This window comes from Cupressus sempervirens, chromosome 7, assembly GCF_028749045.1.
Source record: "Cupressus sempervirens isolate cs-2001-9-10 chromosome 7, ASM2874904v1, whole genome shotgun sequence".
Classification (NCBI taxonomy): domain Eukaryota; kingdom Viridiplantae; phylum Streptophyta; class Pinopsida; order Cupressales; family Cupressaceae; genus Cupressus; species Cupressus sempervirens.
Window position 1 is genome coordinate 775,458,559 of NC_143124.1, and position 25,631 is coordinate 775,484,189.

Below are 25,631 nucleotides of genomic sequence, written 5' to 3' on the forward strand. Positions count from 1 at the left end.
GATATTAAACTATTTTCAAGATATTTACAATATGTAAATTCAAACAAACAAACAAAAAGTCTTCCTACCATGGGTTTAATATGACAACAAATTCAAGCTCATTATTTCCAACTTTTAACTTCTCTACATCCTACATAGTGCCTAGAATACCACTTTGTGTATTACTCTAAGAAGACTCCTATAAGATTCATCATTAATTAATTGTATCATGTGACTGAACTTAAGTCCATTTTAATTCTCATTTCTCCTAATTGGTCACAAAACTATATCCTACAAAAATTGAGAAATAAGCTTCACTCTCCAAATATATTCTTCTTTGAGATTTTCCTCTAGGTAACACAATACTCACAAATGGTACATCATACAAGTCAAATAATCATGAGTATATTATTATTTTCCAATGCATCGCGGTTGGTCAAGAGATTTTGCAATGCTTTCATCTTGAGTAGCAATGACACATTTAGAAAGAGAGTGTTCCAGTCCTTTTACATCACACCTAAGATAATATATAATGTGGTTCACTACAAAAAAATAGTACATAAACAAAGTTGAAAATACATTGTAGTAAACTATTAAGAACTAATAAAACATCAAGGACATTGTTATAGAAAAGAATCATACATGAATAACTTTGTTTCCATCTTAAGTTAAACTATAGATTTCTCATCTTTTGGCATGGAAGAATCATTATTATTTCCCTTGTCCTTAGTAAAATCATCATTAGCTAAATGGAGAATAGCTACCACAACTTGAAATATTGCATCTTTCAACTATTACGTAATTCAAAAAAAAAATGAATATAAAAATAATCTGTTAAAAAGATGTTAACCATTTTGATTTTTCATTCTATAGAATGTCATACTTGTTCTTCAGTAGCAATTCAAACAACTTTCGTTGCTCTTCATATTCCAAGGTACTCTTCCACTTCATTAACTCCATCAAGTTGATAATAGCTGGACTAGTTAAAAAAAAAGTAACGAATGTCCTTGCTTCAATCTTTCAATTTCCTAAAATAAGAAATGAAGAAAATTCCAATCTTAGCATTTTGTAATCTCAAATCAATTATGTTAAATTATGCATAGGTTCAAAGTACAAAATAGAAAGTAGATAATCAAACTATTTCAAAGGTTAAATATAGTCATAATTACCAAAGCATAATGGTGCATACCTTTGAGGGTGCAACAAAAAGAAGATAAAAGCAATAATAGTTTCTCTGTGGACATGAAATTCAATCAAAATGAGACCTTTTTAGTAGGTATGTTCTAATAGAAGCTCTTGGTATTCTTCAATTTTGTCAAATTGTAGCTCAACAAATTTTGCAATAAGATTGCACAAATGTGCTTCCTAGTTAAAAACAATATTAATGAAAATAAATTGTACTCTTGATATTCCAAGAACTAAGCCAAACCAAACAAATTAATAACTCAAGCTCTATAAATTCCTTATTACTAAATTGAACATTTAAATCAATCTCACCTATAACTAGTGTAACATAGATTGTTTTAATCCTTAATATTTTCTTCAATTTGAAAGGGTCAAAACCTAATCTCCCATGGACTCGTGATCTAAAACGTTGATGTGTAAATATTTTTATCCAATCAGGGCCAAAAGCATAATAGTAATATTTTAATGAAGATGGAAAAAAATTAAATTAAATCAATGAACAATATTTTCCTTTCATAAAATTGGGTTGCATTTTCTTTCAATTTATGACATTTCTATTTTTTATTTCAAATTTGTGTTATATTTTATTTCAATTTATTTCCTAACAATATTTGAATTTGTTCAAACATTTGTATTTTAATTATGAACAACAAGGCTTTTCTTAGTTTGGCCAATTTAATCTTAGTTGATTGGAGGTGGAACATTGAAGACCACAACCAAGATATTTGGGAATTTTCTGGGGGAACAAAATGGTTACTCAAAGTAAAATTCTCTCTTCTTGAAACTATTTCTCAAGTAAATTCTTTTATTATAGTAGGATTGTTTATTTTAGCATTATTTCTCCTAAAGAGACTTATTGTTATAATAAATCGAAAAAAAAAAGTTAAGTACAAATATACATTTACAAACTATTTTATTAAATTATATAATTAAATAATTCTATTAAATAAAATCATGAAGAAAATATACACTTTTAAAATCAAGCTTGAAGATTTGAAATAAATTCCTAATAGCATCCTGCAATAATAATGAAGACTGATATTTCTTATATGTTAACATTGAGCAATACTTGTACAATATTCAAAACTTTTGAATGGTTCACAACCACGATGACGTGTGGTTGAGAATTACCATGCACCTTCATAGTGTTGACTATTGGCAAAGTGATATACAACAAAACCATGTATTTTGTCTATGAAAATTTTGAGTTTTTAAGACTCCAAAAGGCATCACCCAAAACTCATGGTGTCTATGATGAGTGATGCCTCCAATTGATCACTATTTGTCACCCTTTCTAATATTGCCCAAATCTGTAATTGATCTTGACCAATTCTAGAACCTTGTGTAATTTAAGGTTCAAAATATGTATTAATATGATTTAGTAACTTCATTGTTCAATAACTTAAAATTATGCACATACAGATGAAATAATCATAAATTAAATTTGTTTCAACAAAAACTTTAAAAAAAACAATAAATAGATAAATCTCATTGATAGCCTTATATACAACTCATTCATAGCCAAGCACAAATATTTGAAATTAAATTTATTTTTCTACTTACAACCTACTTGCGAGCATTTTTCATTTATTAAGATTCTTAAGAATTATAAGGAAGCAAAGGTGCATGAAGTCACTTCCTACACTAATCTTGAGAGGATGATTATGCAAATTCAACTAACTACTGTAGAGATCTCAAGAAATGCATAATAACATAATCAAAATAATAATGAATGCATAACACAATGATTACTATGGGGAAACCCTTCTGGGAGAAAAACCCCACCCTCCAAAACCCGCACAATGTATTCTCAAATCAAGAAGATCACAATACACTTGCAATGCAAGTTCTTACAGGAGCACATCACCACAACTCAAACTTAGACTTGAACTCAGAGAGACTCCTTCTAACACCCAGTCTTGCAAATAGAATTTGATGATCCAAACACCTCCCCAAGCCCTCCTTTTATAGTGTTTTACAACTTGGAAACCATTTGTGGTCTTAAAAAACCATGGACAAAAACCACAGGCAAAACAACCATGCCACATGTTACCCACTTATCATTGTAACTCCAAGAATAGCATTTTCGTCCATAATTTTGTCTTCTAATTTAGACACCCATAAAAGTCATATAACAAGTTGTTTATACTCTAAAAAATGCCCTCCTATATTGTATTAGGGACAAGACACATTTTTAACAACTCATACACTTTTTTCCAACTCCTAAACATGTGGAAAACTACCACAAAAAAATTCTAAAATTTTTAGAAAAAAGCTTGCAAGGTTGAGACACAATTCTCAACATTCTCCCACTTGTCGAACACCTTGCAAGAGTCAAGGAATCCAAAGTGTCATGAACTTAATTGCTAGGGGCTAAGAGACCCATAGACTCTAAACAACACTTGAATTTCTCTGTGCTCACAAGCTTAGTTAATGCATCAACAACATTCGCCAATGTTTCTACCTTCTCCAACTTCAACTTGCCATCCTCAACCATATCTTTCACAAAATGATGTTGTACACAATCTGCTTGGTCTTGGCATGAAATGTTGAGTTCTTCACTAGGTAAATTGCACTCTAACTATCACTATAAATTGTAACTGCAACCTGTTTGAACTCTATATCTAAACACCATCTCTTAAGCTAGATAACTTCCTTGCATGCATAAGTAACTACAATATACTCTTTTTTTATAGTGGACAAAGCAACCACATCTTGTCGCTTGCTCATCCAACTGATTGCACCACTCAATAATGTAAACACATATGCACTGGTGGATCTTCTTCTATCAACATTGCCAGCCCAGTCTGAATCCACATAGCCTTGAATGTCCAAGGAATTATTATTTCCTATTCTATGGAAACATATAGAGTACTTTAAGGTACCCCACAAGTACCTAAAAACTCTTTTTACTACATCCCAATGTGTTATTCTTAGATTAGGCATGTAACAGGAAAGTACTCCCCCTGCTTGAGCAATGTCTAGTCTTGTATAGATCATAGCATACATCAAACTTCCAACAACACTCTGATATGGTACTTGACTCATCTCTTCCATTTCCAATGGGTATGTAGGACACTATGAGCTAGAAAACTCTATTCCCCAGCAATAGGAACACTCAATGGTCTGGAATCCTACATATTGAATCTTCTTAGAATATTACCAACATACTTACTTTGGCCTAGCCAAAGCTTTTTTTTTTTCCTATCTCTTATAATCTTCATTCCCAGAATGTACCTTACTGCACCAAGATCTTTCATTTCAAACTTTTTTGAGAGTTGAGATTTTAATTTTGCAATCAAACATTTCCTTTGCCAACAAACAACATGTCATCAACATATAAGGCAATAACTAGGAAATAATCACCATTGGACTTGTAGTATATACAGTGATCATATTTGGATCACACAAATTCCATACATGTGTATCAAACTTCTGGTACCACATCTTAGGAATTTTTTTAAAACCATACAAGGATTTCTTCAATTAACAAACCAAATGACTTTTATCTTTAACCACAAAGTGCTCTGACTGTGTTATATAAATTTCTTCCTCCAAATCTCCATGAAGGAAAGTTGTCTTCATATCCATCTGCTCAACTTCTAGATCATAAGTTGTTGCAATAGAAAGTAAAAATTGAATGGATGTCATTTTTGCTACAAGAGAAAAAATTCAACATAATCAATTCCTACAACATGGGAGTAACCGTTTACAACCAATCATGCTTTATACTTCTTAGTGCTTCCATCTAAACCCATCTTCCTTTTGAACACACATTTACAACCAATAAGATTTTGTCCTTCAGGTAATGATACAAGGTCCCATGTGTCATTCCTCTTAAAAGTTGTGATCTCTTCTTCCATAGTTGTTTTCTAGGACTCTAAATCATTCATGCCAAGAGCCTCTTCTACAAATTTTTGTTCATTAATATTAGTATTCAAATAAAATATACACCTCCAATCATCAGAAGAATATCCATACCTTTTTGGTGCTTTCCTCTGCCTACTAGAGCTTCAAACAAGATCTGGTTTAGGTTCATGTTCAGATTCATGATCAAGTTCTCCCTCTTCCTCTAATGATTCAAAACTTGTAGAGCTCTCTTCAAAATCTCATCTTTCTAAGAGCCTTGATTCAACTTTCTTAGGTGTAGCGAGAAGTTGAATCACATCTTTCTTTTCTTCCATCTGTTATAGCTAGATTGTAACAAAAGAAGGCTTAGTTTCTCTAAATATAACACTTTTAGAATAAAATACAATTTTTGCAACAAGATCCCAAATCTTGTATCCTTTCACACCATAACTATATCTGATGAAGATACATTTGATAGCTTTGTTGTCCAATTTTGTCTGCTTCTCCTTTGGCACATGAGCATATGCCTCACGACCAAAAACTCTCAGATGTCTAAGTGAAGGCTTGTGGCCTGGCCATGCTTCCATTGTTGTATTATCAACAAGACCTAATGTAGGAGACATGTTTATCAAGTAGTAGATAGTGGCTACAGCTTCAGCGTAGAACTTTTGTTCTAGTCTAGCTCCACTCAACATACTCCTAGCCTTCTCCATCAAGGTCATGTTCATTCTTTCTGCAACTTCATTCTAATATGGAGAATATAGAGTTTTCTTCTCTCTTTTAATACCACAATCTTTACAAAATGTGTCAAAGTCATTAGAGCAATATTCACTACCATTATTAGTTCTCAAACACTTTATCTTCTTTCCATTCTGCAACTCAACCATTGCTTTAAATTCTTTGAATGACTAAAAAATTCAACTTTACTCCTAAGGAAATAAACCCATGTTCTTCTACTAAAATCATCAATGAAAGAAACATAATAAACTAATCTACCAATAGAAGGAACATCAACTAGACCAAATACATCCCAATGGATTAGATCCAAAATACATGAGGACTTATGAGAACTTGAGTAAAACTAAACGTAGTTTTGTTTACCATAGATACAATGCTCACAAAAATTAAACTCAATATTGTAGTCATTCAACCCATCAACAAGGTTTTTATATTTTAAGGATCATAGACCCTTCTCACTTATGTGGCCGAGTCTCCGATGTCATAACATAGTCTTCTCTGTAGGAAACTCTGGTTCAGTAGATAGAGCACCCTTAGGTACCCAAAAACCACAAACATCCCTTGAAAGAGAAACCCTTTCCTTCTCCAACAAAGTAGTCCTCTTCACAATCTTATTAGAAGTATTATTGCACTCAACTGTGCATGCATCAAGCTGGTATAATGTACCCAATCTACTTCCTCTTGCTATTACCATAGCAAATCTCACCATTTTCACACCTGCTTCAAAAAATTGTACATGCATACCCACATCTATTAGTTTGCTAACAAATAAAAAATTCCTTGATAGACCTGAGATATGAAAGATACCATCAAATCTTCTAATTCTTCCATCAAAAAATTTCACACAAATACTTCCACGACTAACAATATCAAGAACTGAATTATCACCCAAATACACCTTACAACCATCAAAATTTTCATACTTACTACACCAATTTATATTAGGAGTCATGTGAAAAGATGCACTTGAGTCTATCAACCATGTATTGTCACCTGCATGAGTCATCAATGCTGTGATGAAAACATCTCCATCTTCCTTCTCAGACTCAAAATTAGAATCTTACTTCTTCTTTTTCTTCTTCTCCTCTTTGTAGTCCTTTCGAAAGTGTCTAGGTTTGCAACAATTCTAGCAAATCGTCTTGGATTTACCAGGAGATTTTGATCTCTCCTTATTCTTGGGCATAGAACGGCCATGTTGCTTTTCATTCTTGCCTCTTTCTTTTGGTCTTCCTCAAACACTCAAAGTCTCTTTGGCATTCAGACAGACCTTCCTTCTTATATCCTCAAAAAGTAGAGAACCAACAATGCCCTCAATCTTCAAGATAACTAAGGTGCTCCCTATAGCCATGACAAGGTTGTCCCATGAGTCTAGCAATGAACATAGCAAGATTTGACACCCTTATTCTTTATCCATCGACACCCCAATCTGAGGTCAACTGAGTCACCATTATATTAAAACTTTCAAGATGCTCAGAAATCCATCCACCTTCTTTGATTCTCAAGGAATACAACTTCTTCCTCAAGAAAATATTGTTCACAAGTGATTTCACTTTATAGATCTCACTTAGCTTCTTTCAAAGCTTCTTCGTGGTAGGCCCTTCATGGATATTAATCAAAATAAATTCTACAAGACACAATTTGATGAGACCTTTAGATTTTCTGTCTATCACACCATACTATATGACTAAAGTCAGGTCTATAGGCCTCTTCTTATTCTCATCAATAAAATCCCATAGATCCTAATCAATCAATAGATCTTTCATCTTTAGCTTCCACATCTCAAATTTTGTGCTAGAAAACTTCTCTACATAAATCCTCCTTGATATGCTTGCCATCTTTGCAATCATGCAACACAGAAATGAAAACCTCTGCACAAGCTCCCACTCAAACCTTGATTAGCTCAGAAACCCCTATCCCCATAAAAAAGAACCAAAACTGGCCAGGCTCTGATACCACTTGTAAGGAAGCAAAGGTGCATTCAATTTCTTCCTACACTAATCTTGAGAGGATGATTATATAAATTCAACTAACTATTGCAGAGATCTCAAGAAATGCAAAATAATGTATTAAAAATAAATTGAGATTCTTGAGAATCACATCTTAAAGAAAATTGTGGCATTTTAAGATTAGAAACCAAGCCTTCCAAAATAGGAAAACTCTTGAATTGAACACATATAAATTACCATTTTGTGTGGAAATGTTCAAATTATATATATGGGCTCTCTGAAACAAGTCACATGGTTGTTAGCATATAGTGCCATTTTCCTTATTAGGCAACAAACATATGTTCAAATAATATTTCTTCTGTAGGAATTAGATGACTAATTCCCATGCCTTCATATGAATTCAACAAATATTAATCCATAAGATAGGAAAGAATTTTCAAAACGAAAGTACCTCTTTGAAAATTTAGAAATTGCGTACATAGCAAAGAAAATATGACAGAAATGACAAGACCGTCAACATTAAATAACACAAACCCAAAAGGAAATATTATATCGATGACTTAACTTCATCAACATAACATACACTATCATGAAAAGGCTTTTTTACACTTCCTCAATCTCCAATGGAAATAAATTACACTTTCAAACAATTGTAGATACAACATTTATATAATAGTTCATTTGGGATAATAGCATTTTCACATGAATGTAAAATTTGAAAAATGAGAGGTTTAAATCTTTCAAAATAAATTAATATTTGAGCTTAAATATTATTTGTGGTAGTTGAAGATAATTTTCATAAATAATAAATAAAGGGAGCAAGTCAATAAGAAATGTCAAGTGTTGAGGAAAAGTATTTTATGTGATGTGAGAAATACTATTAAGACGTTGATTTATATTTTACAAAAAAATATTTTACTATTTAAAAATATTGGAAGAAATATATGTCCTCAAAATGAAATTCAATGAGGAAAATAATAAAGTTCATTTATGGAATAAATTTTATTTTCTCTGTAAAAGAAATCTTAAAGAGGAAGATATCCTAATTAAAAGAAGAAAGTATTTTCACCTAAAATTGGATTCGTAAAGGAGGTAAATTTACTAAGGGAGAATTAAAATTCATAAATCTCTTTAAAATGGGATCTCAATAAGCGTAATAAGTATATTTTTGAAAGACTCTAAAGTGTATGACCATCATGGACATAATAAAAGAGTAAATTTATTTAAACTAATCAAGTGGAGATACTTTCACCTCAAGGGTAAATGTTGTGAGACAAGTTATAGGATACAATAGATAAATATGACCTAATTTTTATGAGGGTATTTTTACAAAAGATAGATATAATATATGAAGTCTCTTGTGAATATTTTCCACAAAAAGGTTATTTATGAAAGAAGAATGTGATTTTTCTCAAAGTTTTTGATTAAGTATAACAAGGTTTTGTATAGGGGTTCCTGAAACCCACCAATTAACAATAAAATACTACTAAAAGATTAGGTCTAGCAACCAAGCAACAAAAAACACAAGCCAAAACTGGCCATCGACCGTAAGCAAAAAACACATGGTCAAAAGCCAAGGAACGGACAAAAAACCAGGAGCAATGATCAGGGCACTAATTCCCTAGCCAGCTCCACTTTCTTGAGCTCTAGCTCTTCCATGGCTTTAGCATCATTAGTCTTTTGAATGGATATCATCCAAGGAGACCTCCTCTTCCCTCTTCCTCTTATCCACTGTCCTTTCCCTTGGGCTCTCTCCCTTCAAACAAACATCCTCAACAGTCACCCTGGTTTCCTCTTTGTCTTTTTCCTCCTTCCCCTTTTTGCTTTCCTCCATCATCACATGTAGTTAAATAATGTTATCATTAAGAGATTTTATTATGTTAAGGTTCTAATTAGCCAAGCTATGGAGAGAGCTCTCTTTCCTTTCCACTCTTTTGTCAATCTCAGAAACCCTTGCATCCAATTTTTTAATTTTGACATTCCAATCCCCCCCTTCCATACCTGAAATGGTTTAGGATAATGAAATGGTGGGTTTGAATCCTGTCAAACCTTGTGTTGAGCATAATGTAGGATATAATTGAACTTAGGAAAAACCTCCATAGTTTCTTATTAGATGCAGGCTCATAGTAGGCACCAGTCTCCACTAGATCCTTCATCTCCTTCGCATCCTTTGCAAAGTATTTCACCATATTCAGGGATATTTTCTTAGCCCTATAGAATTTTATGCCTTCATTGGTGGAGTTAATGACCTCAGTGATAACCCCTTCATTGACCTAGAAATCAATCCCATCAATCTTCACCTTCCCATCTCTCCATGACTTCACCATAAGGTCAGTTATCTTTGGATCCCAGCCATGAACTTTTTCAATGAAGGACGAGATGGTGCCTTCCCTCAGCTTCTCCCACACCTTTGAATGACTCTTCCACTTCTCAACTTCTCACTCTAGCTCTCTACAATGCCTCTCCTTAACCATTATGTTGTAGAAATAAAAATAACAACATTGAATTCTCCTGGCACCGTGAGCCAAAACCTAGTTTATCTCACAAAACCTATACTTTCCTCCAACCTTGGTAAAGAAATACAAATAGTAATTACTAGTTTCCCATAAAATATGCCAAAGAGCCCCCCAATTATGATGCCTCTAAATCAGCTCGTGCCAAGCTCTTAACACTTTACAAGTTTGATTGACAACATTAACTACCATAATTACACTTTATGTTGCCCATCCTCCCTTGGATTCTCTCCATCTCAATTATACTTTTAGTGGCTGCCAAAAATCCCTGTCCACTAGGCCATCTATGTGGCATGTCCCTCCCTATTGCTTCATTAGCCATCCAATTAGTAGTCATGTTTCCCTCACGATAAACATGTGACACAAAGACCCTTTTGAAGGAAAGAAAGAAATTTTTCATTTTCTCCATCATATTCTTTATACTCCATGACAAAGGGTGTTCTCCCCTTAGGAATTTAATATTATTATTTGAATCCCTCTCCAACCATAGGCATTTGACCTCTACCTCTTTAGCCAATTTAGTTGTTTGACGGGTTGCACAAGCTTCTGCATAATGATTTTTTTGGGGTCCCAAGGTGAAATAATCATCACAATACCATACCCATGACTATTTCTAATTACTTCTCTGCATCCTGCCACTCCTGAGTTTCCTTTGGCCACACCATCAAAGTTGGCTTTGTGCCAACCTTTTAGGGTTAAAGACTAGTGACACTCATTTCTTCTTGTCTGAGTATCAATACTGCTACCAATTTCACCTACAAAAGGGTTAGATCCTTTAATAAACATATAGTTTTCCATGAGGGCATTATGAATTTTACCAAACATGATTTTAGTAGGAAGACTAGCATCCCTAAAGATACGGTTATTGTGCTCTTTCCAAATACCCCATCCAAAATTAGGCAAGGCCCATTTACTTATAGTTTGTAGCCCAGATCCCTACCAAGAATTATCCCACTACCTGAAGAATTCAGTAGTTGAATTAGGAGCACACCAGCTCAACCCAAAAGCTTGACTAAAAAAAGAGTAAACCTCTCTAGCAAAGGAGCAACGTATAAAAAAGTGATCCATAGCCTCAGCATGCTTTGTGCAAAGGAGACATCTATTAGGAATAGGAAGACCCCTTTTACTTAAGTTGTTTATATTCAATATCTTCTTCCAGATTAAAAGCTATAAGAAAATATTGATTTTAGGGATAAGAACGGGGAACTAGGCTTTAGCCCAATCTAATCTTGAATCCTACCTCATAATAGCTTGGTATCCCAAGGCCACCAAATAGGTACCATTCAAAGTATTCTCCCAAAAAAGCTAGTCCTAATCCTCATTCACAACCATTGAGTGGAGAATGGTCATTAGAGGTTTTAGGTCCTCTGATATTAAAGCAAGATCCTTCCAACCCTGGCCTTGTCTATAATCAGTAACAAATCAGGAATGAAGATAAGAGGCCCCTAAATCAGCCAATTGTCCTACTAGAAAAGGGTATCCTCTCCATTCCCAACACTCCATTTCACCCTACTGTTAGCAACTTCTCTAGTGCTAAGAAAATGATTCCAAATATTAGATCCTTTAGGAATTGACTCACTAAAGAGAAAGTTTCTAATTGAAGGTCTTCAAAGGTATTTGTCTTCCAAGATGTCCCTCTAGTCCCCCTTGTTGGAAAAGATTATCCAAACATATTTAGCTTGGAGAGCTTTGCTGGAAGGTCATAGTTTCATTATCCCCAATCCACCATTCTATTTGGGGAGGCACACATTATCCCACACCACCAAGGGAAACTGCTTGTTATCTTTCGATCCCAACCAAATAAAGTTTTGTTGGATCTTCTCCTTCAGATTTGCATACTTTCTTGAAATCCCAAAGCAACTAACTGCAATGTTTGGAAGATTCTGAAGGGTAGATTTGACCAACTGAATATTGCCAGCTTGGCTAAGAGTGACTCCTTTCCAAGCAGCTAGTTTTTAATTAAACTTGTCTACAAGGTTATTCCAAAAAGATTCAAGAGGTCTCAAACCCATTGGGAGACCCAAATATTTAGAAGGAAGGCTTTCCATTTCATAGCCCAGAATAGTAGTAATCTTCCTGTGATGCTCAATTGGAGTATTCATGAAGAAAATAGAGCTCTTGTTCTAATTGGTAAGCTACCTCGAACCCCTAGAGTAAGAGCTCAATATATTTTTCACCACCCTGGCCTCACCAATGGCGGCTTTTCCCCCCCATAATAGTATCATCAACAAATTGTTGGTGGGAGAAAACCAGGGGACCAGAAGAAGGTTTGATTCCAGACGAAGTACCCAAAAAAATTTTGGTAGAAACCATCCTTCCAACACACTCAACCAAAATAATGAAAAGAATGGGAGGGATTGAATCACCTTGCCTAAGACCTCTAGAAGGTTTGAAAAAAGTTGAGGGGGAGCCATTGACGAGCATGGCCAAGGAGGTAGTTGTCACCAAATAGCCAATAAGTTTGATGACCTTAGAATTAAACCTAAAGGCCCTAAGAACTTTGAAGAGAAAGGCCCAGTCCACTCAATCATAAGCCTTTGACATGTCAAGCTTGAGGAGGAAACCTTCTCTCTTACCTTCTTACAAAGAGTGGATAACTTCATGGACAGTCATAATAGAATCCAAGATTTTTTGCCTTGGGACAAATCCAAATTGTTGAGGCACTATAATGGAAGGGAGAACCTTGACGATCCTTGAACCCAACACTTTAGAGATAATCTTAAAAAAAGAGTTACACATGCTCATAGGTCTAAATTGTTCCATAGAATTCACCCCGAACACCTTCAAGATAAGCACTAGGAAAGTGGCATTAACCTCCTTAAGTAGAATTCTTCCACCACTTTAGTGACATCCTGTTGAACTACATTCCTAAACATCTGAAAGAAAAAAGATGGGAATCCATCTAAGCCCAGGGACTTGTTAGCTACAAGAGAAAAGACAACCTACTCAACTTCCAAAGGGGAGGGAATAGCCCCATTCATTACATTCTCCTCAGGTTGGATTAGATCAAGAATATTCGATAAGATTTCCAGCTGATCTTGATCCACTAGATTTGGATCTTTCAAAAATAGATTAGTGAAGAAGGAAATAGCCTCAGCAACTATTTCATTTTCTTCTTCCATAACAACTTCCCCCTTCTTGATGTTGCTAATTTTGTTATGAACTCTGTGTTTCAAAGTAGAGGTGTAGAAGAACCTAGTATTTTGGTCCCCTTCTTTTAACCAGACATCCCTCGAACTTTATTTCCAATAGGCCTTCTCTTGACAAATTACATTATGAAGCTTAGAAAGGATACATTTTTTCACCTCTAGCCTCTCTTCATTATACCCCTCCTTCTAAATAACATCCTAAATGATGCCAAGATCCTCCAAGATCTGAGCTTTGGAGTGAAAGATATTACCAAAATCAAACTTGTTCCACTTTCTAATGTTCAACTTAACATTTCTTAGTTTCTTAGCCACCTTAAAAATAGCAAAACCCTTTATGTGAATATTCCACCAATCCAAGATACAAAGAGAAATATTCGAGTGAGAGGTTCACATTTTCTCAAATCTAAAGGGGAAGTTACACTTGATATCAATGGGGCCTAAAGTGAGAGAAATGGGCGAGCTATTTGATCCAGTCTTGACCATTAAAGACATATTGCAAATGTATGAAGACATTCAATCTAAAGAGATGAAATCCCTATCCAAACAAACCTAAATGCAATCTCTACCCACTCTTCTATTTGACCAAGTGAAGAGACCTCCCTAAAGGTCAACATCCAGAAAAGCCAAATCATTGATAAAGTTGGAAAGGTCCAGCCTACTATCCAGATTAGGAGGCAGACCTCCTTGTTTTTCATCATCCCTTAAAGAGTTTTTGAAGTCCCCCATGATAACACACATTCCCATTTGAAATCTAGATAGAACATTCTTAATTTTAACCCAATAGTTCCTCCTACCATTCTTAGTATTGAGAGCATACACATTCAAAAGAAACCAACATTCTTTATTTTTAATATTATCAACTTGAATGAGGAGAATATTACCTTCACCATATAAAACTTGAGAGTTGAAAACATATGAGCTACAAAGAGTAAGAAAACTTCTCAAAGCCCCTTCCAACTCCATTGCAAAGCCCTCCAAACTACTACTAAAGAGATTCTTTCCACCACCTCCTATCTCATTTTGGTTTCTTGTATAAGGATGAAATCCAGCCTATGATCCCTAATTATATTTCTTATTACCTTTTGTTTGTGGGTTCCATTTAGCCCACGAATGTTCCAAGATATGGCCTTCATTTATTCTTTGATAGGTAGGTCTCTTGGACGGTCCTTTGGCTCCCATCTAGTAGATTCATTCTAGTCTCCTCTTTCTTGTTCTGACTATTACTATTTCTTCTAGGAGTTTTAGGTTTTGCTCCAACATCAACCTTTGGTCTACTTCTTATTGTAGCTAGGGAACTGGGGAAGGGTCATAACTCTTCTTTTTCTTTGTCAAAAATGTCCATTTCTGAAGGCATTCATCAATACAGGTCGCAAACAAAGCCTCCATATGAGTAAGTTGCCCTAACGAAGAGGATCTAACCATATCCACCACTCTTGAGATCTTCCTGGGAGAGGCAATCCCCATTCTAAGATTTCCACCTCCCTTGAGGATTAAACTACCTAAGAGAGTTGTCTCCTCCCTCTCAACCCTAGCTTGGTTCATGGAGACATTATATATATCACTGCCAATTTCTAGGTCAAGTCTCACTTTCCCAGGAAGATCCTCTTGGATTAATTCCCCCGCAGAGCATGACTATTTCAAGTTTTCTAGATCATCTGGCTTAGACACCATCCTCTGCTCCTCAAACATGAGCCTTTATGATTCCTCAAAAAAAGTTTCGATACCTACAGGTTTTGCCCCTAAGAATCCCTCCTCTACCAAAGGAGGAGTCACCTCCATTTTCTCTTGTTGCTGCTCTGGAACTGATTCCTTGCTAATTTTTTCCTTCAATTTCCACACTTTCTCTCCCTTTTTAGAGCTATCAATTTTGTTCTTTATTGTTCCCTTGGCCTTACTTTTATTCTAATTATGCTTCCTAGCTTTCTCCTCTAAGACCCTAGAGTAAAGCTTAGCCACATGGCCTGCCTTCTTGCAATGAAAACAAGCAAAAGGGACACTTTCAAAATCTAGCTTTTGAATATGGGTACCCAGTTTAGAGTGGAGGTGCACCACCTTTAGCATATCTCTTCCCTTATTGACTCCAATGAATATTCTAGCATAAGTTAACCGAATCCTTGACACTGTAATAGGATCTATGGATAAGAGCTCCCAAAAGATTTAGCTATTTCATCAAAAGAATCCTCATACCAAAATTCGATAGGAAGTTTAGGCAAACAAACCCATACAGGAAACCTGAACAAAGAAAGATTCGTTAAGATCTAGCTTTGAAGTCCATTTTTGCAAGGCTAGCATTGAACATCCAAGGAACTAGGATATAGCAAATAGAATCCTTGTGAGATCCTCCATACATGACAACTCAAAGGAGAGGAAGCCCTTTACCATAGTTGCTATCTCTACATGCCCTTTTAGGTCCTATTTGCTTCTCACATGGGTCCTCGCAATGTCTATATTTGTCCTAGGGCCAATGAACTACCCAACTAGAGAGTACACCATAGAAGCAATGTTATGGTCTACTAGTTCATCAGGGATTTCAATAGTGAACATACCCTTTTCTTTATCTGAGATTTTTTTTATCTTCAGGAAGGAAGACTTGCCTATAGGTTTTATCCCAAAGAGAGAAGACCATTTACCTTGCAAACCCGAGTCAGGGACCTTCTGAGCATTTTGCAAGCCCAGCATTCTTCGACCAGATTTTAAATCCTCCTTTGTTGGGGCCTACCTTGATTCCTGTGGGACCTCATTCTCTAAGGGAATAATATTCCCCTGATCTTCCCCCTCCTAGTAGGACATAGAACCCTTCTCTACTCCATCCTGGACAAAACTATCCGATGCAGAATTCAAATTTCCTATCTCTTCAATTCCTACTCCAATGCCCGCTTCCTCAGCGTGTGACATTGTTTAAAAACTTTTCTCAAATTTATTATACCATATAGACAATATTAAAATCATGGAGGCTAAGTAGGTTTTCAAAAATAAGATGAATGTAGGGAGAGATTGTGAGAAACAAAGCAAGATTGGTATATAAAGGATATTCACAAGAGGAGCTTTTTTTTCAGAAGATGAATGATGTTATTGATTATACTAATGAAAAGAGAATTTTATTGGAGTAAATCATATTTTTTCCAAAGGATGATTTATTTAGTACAAAAAGGAAATTATTTCATAAAATTAGAAGTATTGACACTATAATGGGAGGGAAAGCCACCGTTGGTGAAGCCCAGGTGGTGAAAAAGATCTTGAGCTCTTACTCTAGGGCCTCGAGGTAGCTTATTAACTGGAACAAGAGATTTTTTTTCTTCATTAATACTTCGATTGAGAGATAGAGGAAGATTGCTACTATTTTGGGTTGTGATCCGGGAAGCCTCCCTTCAATATATTTGGGTCTCCCATGGGAATGAGACCCCAAGATTCTTTTTGGAATAACCTAATAGACAAGTTTAATAAAAAATTGGTTGGCTAGAAAGGAGTCACTCTAGACAAGCTGGCAAGATTCTGTTGGTCAAATCTACTCTTCAAAATCTCCCAACTTATTTGTTGAGTCTCTATGGGATTCCTAGCAAGTATGTGGATCTCTTGAAGAAGATCCAATGGAACTTTCTTTGATCAGGATCGGAAGACAATAAGAGGTTTCCCCTAGTGGCATAGGATAATGTGTGCTTCCCAAAATGGAATGGAGGATTGGGGATAAGGAAACTAAGACCTTTCAATAAAGCTCTCCAAGCTAAACATATTTGGAGAATCTTTTCTAGCAAGGGGGACTCGAGGGACATCTTAGAAGATAAATACCTTTGAAGACGTTCAATTAGAAACTTGGTCTTTGGAGGGTCAATTCCCAATGAATCAAATATATGGAATGATATTCTAAGTTCCAGAGAGATGGCTAAGAGTAGGGAAAAATTGAGTGTTGGGAATGGAAAGGACACCCTTTTCTGAGAGGACAACTGGCTGATCCAAGGGCCTCTTATCTACATTCCTAATTATGAAAGATGGGCTTGTACGTGCATCCAAAGGTATGGAAGATTTGTTAGTGATTATAGACAAGGCTATTTGTTAGTAATTATAGACAAGGCTAGGGTTGGAGGGATCTCACTTCAATATCAAGGGACCTAAAACCTCTAATGAGTATTCTCCACTCTATGGTTATGAATGATGATTAGGACCATCTTTTTAGGAGAACACTTCAGATGGTATCTATTTGGTGGCTTTGAGATACCAAGCTATTATGAGGCAAGATTCAAGACCGGATTGGGCTAAGGCCTAGTTCCTTGGTCTTATCCCTAAAATCAATATTTTCCTCTATCTTTTACTCTAGAATAGGATCCTGACAATAAACAATCTAAGTAAAAGGGGTCTTCCTATTCCTAATAGATGTGTCCTTTGTAAATACTAGGCTAAGTTTCCTTTGCAAATACCAGGCTGAGTTTGTGGATCACCTATTTATACATTTCTCCTTCACTAGAGAGGTTTGGTTTATTTTCAGTCAAGCTTTTGGGTTGAGTTGGTGAGCTCCTATCTCGCCTATTGAATTCTCTAGGTAGTGGGATAACTCTTGGCAGGGATCAGGGCTTCAAGTTATAAGTAAATGGGCTCTGCCTCATTTTGGATGGGGTATTTGGAAGCAACATAATAATCATATATTTAGGGATACTAGCCTTCTTGCTAAAATTATGTCTGGTAAAATTCAAAATGCCCTTTTGGAAAATTACATGTTTATTAAAGGATATAACCCTTTTGTAGGTGAAACTGGTAGCACTAATGATACTCAGACAAGAAGAAAGGAGTATTACTGGTCTTTACCCCTAGAGGATTGGCACAAAGCCAACTTTTATAGAATGACCAAAGATAACCAAGGAGTAGCAAGATTTGGAGGGGTGATCAAAAATAGTCATGGAAATGGAATTATGGTGGTTACTTCCCCCTAGGACACCAAACAAATCATTATGTAGAGGCTTTTGTTTCCCTCCAAACAAATAAGTTGGCAAAAGAGGTAGGGGTCAAAAGGCTATGGCTGGAGGGGGACTCAAATAATATTATTAAATACCTAAGGGGAGAACACCCTTCATCATGGAGTATTAAGAATATGATGGAGGAAACAAAAAATATCTTACTTTTCTTCGAAAGTATCTGTGTCTCATGTTTACCATGAGGGTAATGTGGTTGCTAACAAGATGGCTAATAAGGTAATAAGGAAGGACACATCACACAGATGGCCAAGTGGTGAGGGGTTTCCAATAGCCACTAAAAACTTAATAACGATTATGAAAATCTAGGGGATGATGGGAAACATAAAGTGTAATTATGGAAGTTAATATTGTCAATCAAAATTTTAAAGTGATGAAAGCTTGGCACGGGCCAAGTCAAAGGTGTCATAATTAGGGGGCTTTGTGGCATGTTTTATGTGCAATTTTTTGGGTGATTGGTAATTTCTATTACTATCATTTTACTAAGGAAGGATGCAAGTACAATTTTTGTGAGAAAAACCAGTGTTCAACTCACAGTGCTTGGGGAACACAAAGTTTTTATTCTTCTTTCTACAACAAAATGGTAGGGAAGAGGCATCATAGAGAGCCAGAGGGAGAAAAGGAGAAGTGGAAGAGGAGATCGAAGGTGTGGGAGAATTTGGGTAAAGGTGACATCTCAACCTTCATTGAAAAACTTCATGGTTGGGATCTGAAGATAATTGACCTTATGGTTAAGTCATGGAAAGATGGGAAGGTGAAGATTGATGGTATCAACTTCTAGGTCAATGAAGGGGTCATAGCTAAGATCATTGACTCTCCTAATCAAGGGATAAAATTCTATAGGGATAAGAAAATATCCCTAAATGTAGTGGAAGACTTTAAATAGGATGCTAAGGAGATGAAAGAATTAGTGAAGACTGGTGCCTACTATGAACCTACATCAATTAAGAAACTGTGAAGGTTTGTCTTAAGGGCATTTATGTCCTACATTTCACTCGACACAAGGTTCAACAAGATTCAAACCCACCATTTCATTATCCTAAACCACTTCAAGTATGGAACAAAAATCTCCATCCCCTTCTAACTATTTTTCTCTACAAAAAAAGAGTATCATGGGTTTTAAGAATAAAGTGTATGCTAATCTTATCTTCCATGAGGGCTTGTTATTACTCATATGTGAGCATTTTAAAGCTCAAACCCATGATAGGGTTGTTGCCTAGAAGGTAGAATCCTTAGAGGAAATGGAGAGCTCTTACCTCCCTTCAGATATGGAGGATAGTGCAAGTCTACATTCAGACGACAAAGAGGAGGTGGCTAAAATCATGAAGGACATGGGTAGGAAGAAGAAAAAGAAATTTGGGAAAGGAATGGAGAGAAGGATAAAGAAAGAGGAAAACTTAGAGGATGATTACAATGAGGAAGAGGGGATGGACACAGATAAGGAGGGCAATGTGGAAGAGGTGGGCACCAGTAAGCCTCGAGTAAGCAGGAAGGATGGCAACATGGTTAAAAGGGGAAGGGGTGGGGAGAAGGAAACAGAGAAGGCACTTGGTAAGGGTAAGGATATCAATATCAAAGCTCAAGAAGAGAGAAAAGAGGAAGATGGTTCAGCTAAAACCACTATTACTCTTCATGCTAAGGGAAAGAAAACTGCATGGAGGAACTTTCATTCTAGCACTATGAAAATGGGTCTAGTTAGAGAGCATATCCACCTAGAGGTTTTGGAGGAGCTCATAGACCTAACTTTGGTGATTTTAAGTGATAACATGAGGGAAATGGGGATGAACCTCCTAAACAATGCTCACAATAGTTTGGTAGAAAATTTTCAGTCCATTAAATGGATTTTTCATGAAATTGAAGAGATTAAGTTCAGGATGCAGGGGCAAGAAAGGATGGAATGGGGGAACAGGAATGCTAGACTTAGCAAGCTAGATGTGAGGGATTCTAAGATTGAAAAAAGGGTGGAAAGGATGGAGATTTCTCTCCATAGCTCAGCTAACTAGAGCCTCAACATTATAAAAGGTCTTAATGATAATATCATTTAGCTGCACTCGATGATGAAGGAAAGTAAAAAGGGGGAGGAAAAGGACAAAGAGGAAACTAGGGCTGTTGATTAAGATGATTCTTCGCAAGTTGGAAGCCTAAGAAAAAGGACATTAGAAAAGAGAAAGAGAGAAGAGGAGGTATCTCCAGATGATAGTCAATTGAAGACTGACGAAGCTGAGGCCATGGGAGAGCTGGAGCTCAAGAATGGGGAATTGGTCAAAGAAATGGTGCCCTAATCAGTGCTCCTAGTTTTTTGTATGTACCCTTGCTTTTGGCTGTTTGTATTTTGTCTACTTCTGATGGTTGGGTATGGCCTATTATTATTTTTGTTGCTTTGATGCTAGACTTGAATTTTAAGTAGTATTTTGTTAACTGGTGGGTTTCAGGAAACCCTATAAAAAACCTATTTTACTTAATCAAAAACAAAATACACTAAATTGACTATCAAAGCTTAATAAATACAAATTTAATTTTAAATAATTTTGCACAATTTCATAAGAAATATATTAACATGATTGTCAAAACTTAAAAAAATATGTACACGTAATTTTAAACAATTTTGCACATGTTCATAGCAAAATACACTAAAATGTTTGTCAAAGAAAAAAAAATATTCTATGTAATATTTGTTCGTTCTTAGGTCATATAAAATACACTAAAATGATTGTCAAAACTTAAAAAACACATCTAATTTAAAGAACTTTGCACATTTTCATAAACAAATACACTATAATGATTGTCAAAACTAAAAAGTACATGTCTAATTTTAAATAATTTTGCACATATTCATAACAAAATAAAGTAAAATGATATTCAAAGATTAAAAATGTACATCTAATTTTAAATAATTTTGCACATGTTAATAGAAAAATAAACTAAAATGATTGTCAAAGACAAAATATATTTTATTTTATGTTTATTCATTCTAACCATACAAAATACACTAAATATTTGTCAAAGATATAAAAAAAATGTACGCCTAATTTTAAATAATTGTGTACATGTTATTAGTAAAATATAATAAAATTATTGTTGTAGATAAATAATGAACATCTAATTTTGAACAATTTTGCACATGTTCATAGTAAAATAAATTAAAATTATTGTCATAGCTAAAAAATGTACACTTATTTTAAACAATTTTACACATTTTCATAGCAAATTATAGTAAAATGATTATGGTAGCTAAAAAATGCATGCCTAATTTTAAATATTTTTTCACATATTCATAGCAAAAGACAATAAAATTATTTTCCCAATTTTAAATAATTTTGGACATGTTCATAGCAAAACACACTAGAATAGTTGTCAAAGCTAAAAAATGCACGTCTAATTTTATTTTTTTTAAACTGTACATGTTCATAGCAAAATAATTTTGCACATTTTCATAGCAACACACACTAAAATGATTGTTAAAGCTAAAAAATGCTCATCTAATTTTAAATAATTTTGCACATGTTAATAACAAAATACACTAAAATGAGGCAAGAGCCTACAACACAATGGTAACTTGTGAGCCTCTTATGTGGGAGGTCTTGGGTTCGAATTCCCTTAACACATAAAAATAATTAATTACAACAAATAACAATAATTAATCTAGGCTTCGGCCATTTACCAATAAATTAAAAAAAAAACACTAAAATGATTGTCAATGCTAAAAATGCATTTCTAATTTCAAACAAGTTGGCTCATACTCATAGCAAAGAACAATACAATGAAAAACACATAATAATTATCAAAGCTAAAAATTAGACGTCTAATTTTAAACAATTTTGCCCACATTCATAGCAAAACATGTTAAAATAATTGTTGAAACTAAAAATACATGTCTAATTTTAAACAACTTTGTAGATATTCATAACAAAACTTAGTAAAATGAGTTTCAAAGCTGAAAAATGTACATCTAATTTTAAACAATTTTACGCATGTTCATAGCTAAACACACAAAATTGATTGTCAAAGTTAAAAAATAAATGTCTTGTTTAAACAATTTTGCACATGTTCTTAGCAAAATACATTAAAATGATTGTCAAAGTTAAAAGTCCAACATCTAATTTAAAATAATTTTGCACATATTCATAATAAAATACATATCTAGTATATTAAAAAATGTGACTATCAAAATTCAAATACATTCTAAATTTAAAAAAAAAATTTGATGCATATTAAAAATAAATTTTAAAACAAATACATATCTATAACAAAGATAAAATTTTAAATTTACACAGACTTCACATTTGATTTACCAAAAAATAATTTAAGTGGTTATTATCAAAGTTAAAACATATCAAAGTTGAAAGTGTTTCCCAAATGATCACTTTGTTTCATACTTAATTTTCTCAAATAGACTTTTCAAATATATATAAAAATAAATGTTAAAATTTAAATACTAAAATAAAAAATATACAAAGATATATCACCAATCAAATTAGTTTTAAAATTATTATAAACATACTAATAAAAAAATGTCATCTATCTCAAATAAGATTGATAGAACTCAACAAATAAGTCACACTCCAAATAATATTGCATACTTGATTCTAGTTTTTAAAAATATCAATAATTATTTCACTACAACTACAAATGATTTCTAGTTTTGGAAGCATCAAGAAGCATACAATTTCATATTTGATTAATGGAAAAACTAAGAAAATTGTAAGTGATGAACAATGGTGAAAAAATATAAAAACATGAATGTATGTCATGCAAATTTATTCAAATAAACCAAACATAAACATGTCTTATAAAAAAAAATAGTTCTACACAATCTTACTAAAAAGTTAGTTCGATAAAGTCAAACTATAATAAACACACAAAGTGAATCTCAAAGTTTAAATTGTCTTCACACTAAAGATGGAGCAAAGTTGTTGTTAAAGTTATTATACTCTTCACAAATATAATCATTTTCCACATAAACCAAGTAAATGAATATGACAAAATAAGTGAATGTCTATCTAATTTGAAACAATTGTGTAAAAAATCATGTGAACCATTATTATAACTAAAGAAAGGCTAAAAATTTTATTGAATACCAAAGAGAACAAAACAACAAAAAAAACAAAGAGCACTAAAGAGCTTTATCCTGGTCCACAAGTTGAGCTAGCTTATGAGATAAATTAGGGGGAAGCATCTTATGATAAAAAATGTTCCAATCCAGCACATGCTCAGAGGCCCATTTAACCAAGCAATCAACCACACCATTCCACTCATGAGGGATATGCATAAAAGGCATAGAATCTAGAGAATTGTATAATTGGGTGATCTGTTGAATAACCAAAGCCAAATGCCAATCCACATCCACAAGGTTCTGTCTATTCAATAAATTCATAACCACCTGTAAGTTAGTCTCATAGGTAATTCTTCTCTAGCCACGCTGATAGTACTCTTCCACTGCAACCAAGATAGCAAGGGCTTCCATGAGGTTATTTGTATGGTAACTCTTGTAGATAGAAAACAAAAATTGAACATCACTAAAGCTATCGCGCTCAACTCCCCCAATGCCATTTGGTCCAGGATTTCCCCAAGAAGAGCCATCAATGTTGATTTTAAGAACTCCAGCCTTGGGAGGAGTCCAATGCCCCTCATGATTAACACGTTGAGAGCACTGCCTAACTCTATTCCTAGAGTGTCTGTGGGGGGGAGAGGGAGTGTCACCCTGAAGAGGAAAGGAAAGGCATGAGTAAGTACCAACATCTCTAGGGTCCAAACCTCCACCAAAGTCATAGTTAGCTAGGAGTGTTTCATGAAGAGAATTAGCAATCTTACCCCATAGGTGCCTGATCCCTAGCTACACATCATGAAAGATCCTCCTATTTCTCTCAAGCCAAACATGCCATAAAATAAGGGAAGGGCCAATAGTCCAAGAAACCTGAAGAAAAGAGGTCTTGGAAGGGGGATGTCCCAGACATTCCCAAAACTCAATCAAGAAGGAAACATGATAGCACATGCATCCCTACACACTCCACCAAAAGTGCCAAATCTACTTAAGAAAGGGGCACTAGAAAAAAAGATGGGAAACAATCCCTTCACTATTGTAGCATAAGCCATAGATGGAGGGCCCCTGGAAGCCTCTCTTGCAAAGATTGTCTCAAGTAAGACAATGATTGTAAACTAGAATCCAAAGGAAAAAGTTACGCTTAGGCCAAGAAAAGCTATTCCAAGCTTTCTTCCACCAAGAGACCTCCACCTCACTAAACAATTGCTTAGTCAACACAAGGTACCCTGAAGAAACATAATACTTGCTAGAAGAAGCATCTCCCCAAGCCAAAACATTAGGTTCTCACAAAGAGCTACACTCTCTAAAAGCCAAGATCTGAGAAAGCTCCAACCAATCTCCGAGAGAGCCACTTGGCATCCAATCAAAAGAATTCTTTCATCTATAACCAACAATAAGGCCCAAGTAATTATGAGCCTCCTTATAATGAACCAACTTATTCCATCCAGTAGAAAGGAAAAAATCACAAAGAGGTTGTAAGTGTGAAGGAGAGGACAAGAGAGGAGGATGCCCATTCTAGGAATCACTCCAAAACAGAGCCTCAATGCCTCTGTTACAAATCCAAAATAGACTTCTCTTCACTAGGTGAGCACCAATCTTGAGGGTATTCCACACCATAGAGCCTCTTCCCTCAAGAGGAAACCTGGAAACATCTAAAGGTTCAACACCAGGTAAATACTTATGTGACTGGATATGGGCCCAAAGTTGAGATTGATTGGAACACCAGTGCCAATAGAGGTTGGTAGCAAGAGCTTGACTACACAAGATAGAAGAATGAAGGCCAAGGCCTCCTTCCTTTTTTGCTCTGCAAACGGTATCCAAATTGATGAGGCTCCATTTAGTATTTTGAAAATTGCCACTCCAAAGAAATTGGTGAGAAACAGCATCAAATTCCTTAAGAAAATACATCGACAGCCTGAATCATGCTTCTATATATGGGAAGGGCCTAAATCACAGATTGCAAGAGAGTCACCCTACCAATAGTAGAAAGCCACCTATGAGTCCAAATATAAAACTAAAATATTTAAACAATTTCAAAATATATTGAAAAAATTTTAATGCCAAAATTCTAACAAAAGACATGTGAGTTTTAAAATAATATATTGCATAATAATTCAAATATACACACACATCTCAAAAATCTTATAAAATGCATTTCACATATAGTTAATTTGCTTCATGCTTAATTTATTCAAATACACTTTGAAAATTGTTTAAAAATATATTAATAGAAAATGTCAAATAAGATATGGTACCATAAAAATCAAAAA

At 34.7% G+C, this 25,631-nt stretch overlaps 1 long non-coding RNA gene across 2 annotated transcripts in view; it reads right to left on the bottom strand.

Annotated features, from left to right (window-relative positions):
• Window positions 1-603: 603 nt before the first annotated feature.
• LOC149549617 (uncharacterized) overlaps window positions 604-25,631 on the bottom strand; it is a 38,827-nt gene continuing 13,799 nt past the window's right edge. For both annotated transcript variants that reach the window (XR_016354477.1, XR_016354478.1), the window contains exons 3-4: window positions 1,169-1,213; window positions 604-1,007 (exon numbers count right to left, since the gene is read on the bottom strand). This is a non-coding gene — a long non-coding RNA (uncharacterized LOC149549617). The remainder of the gene's footprint in view (window positions 1,008-1,168; window positions 1,214-25,631) is intronic.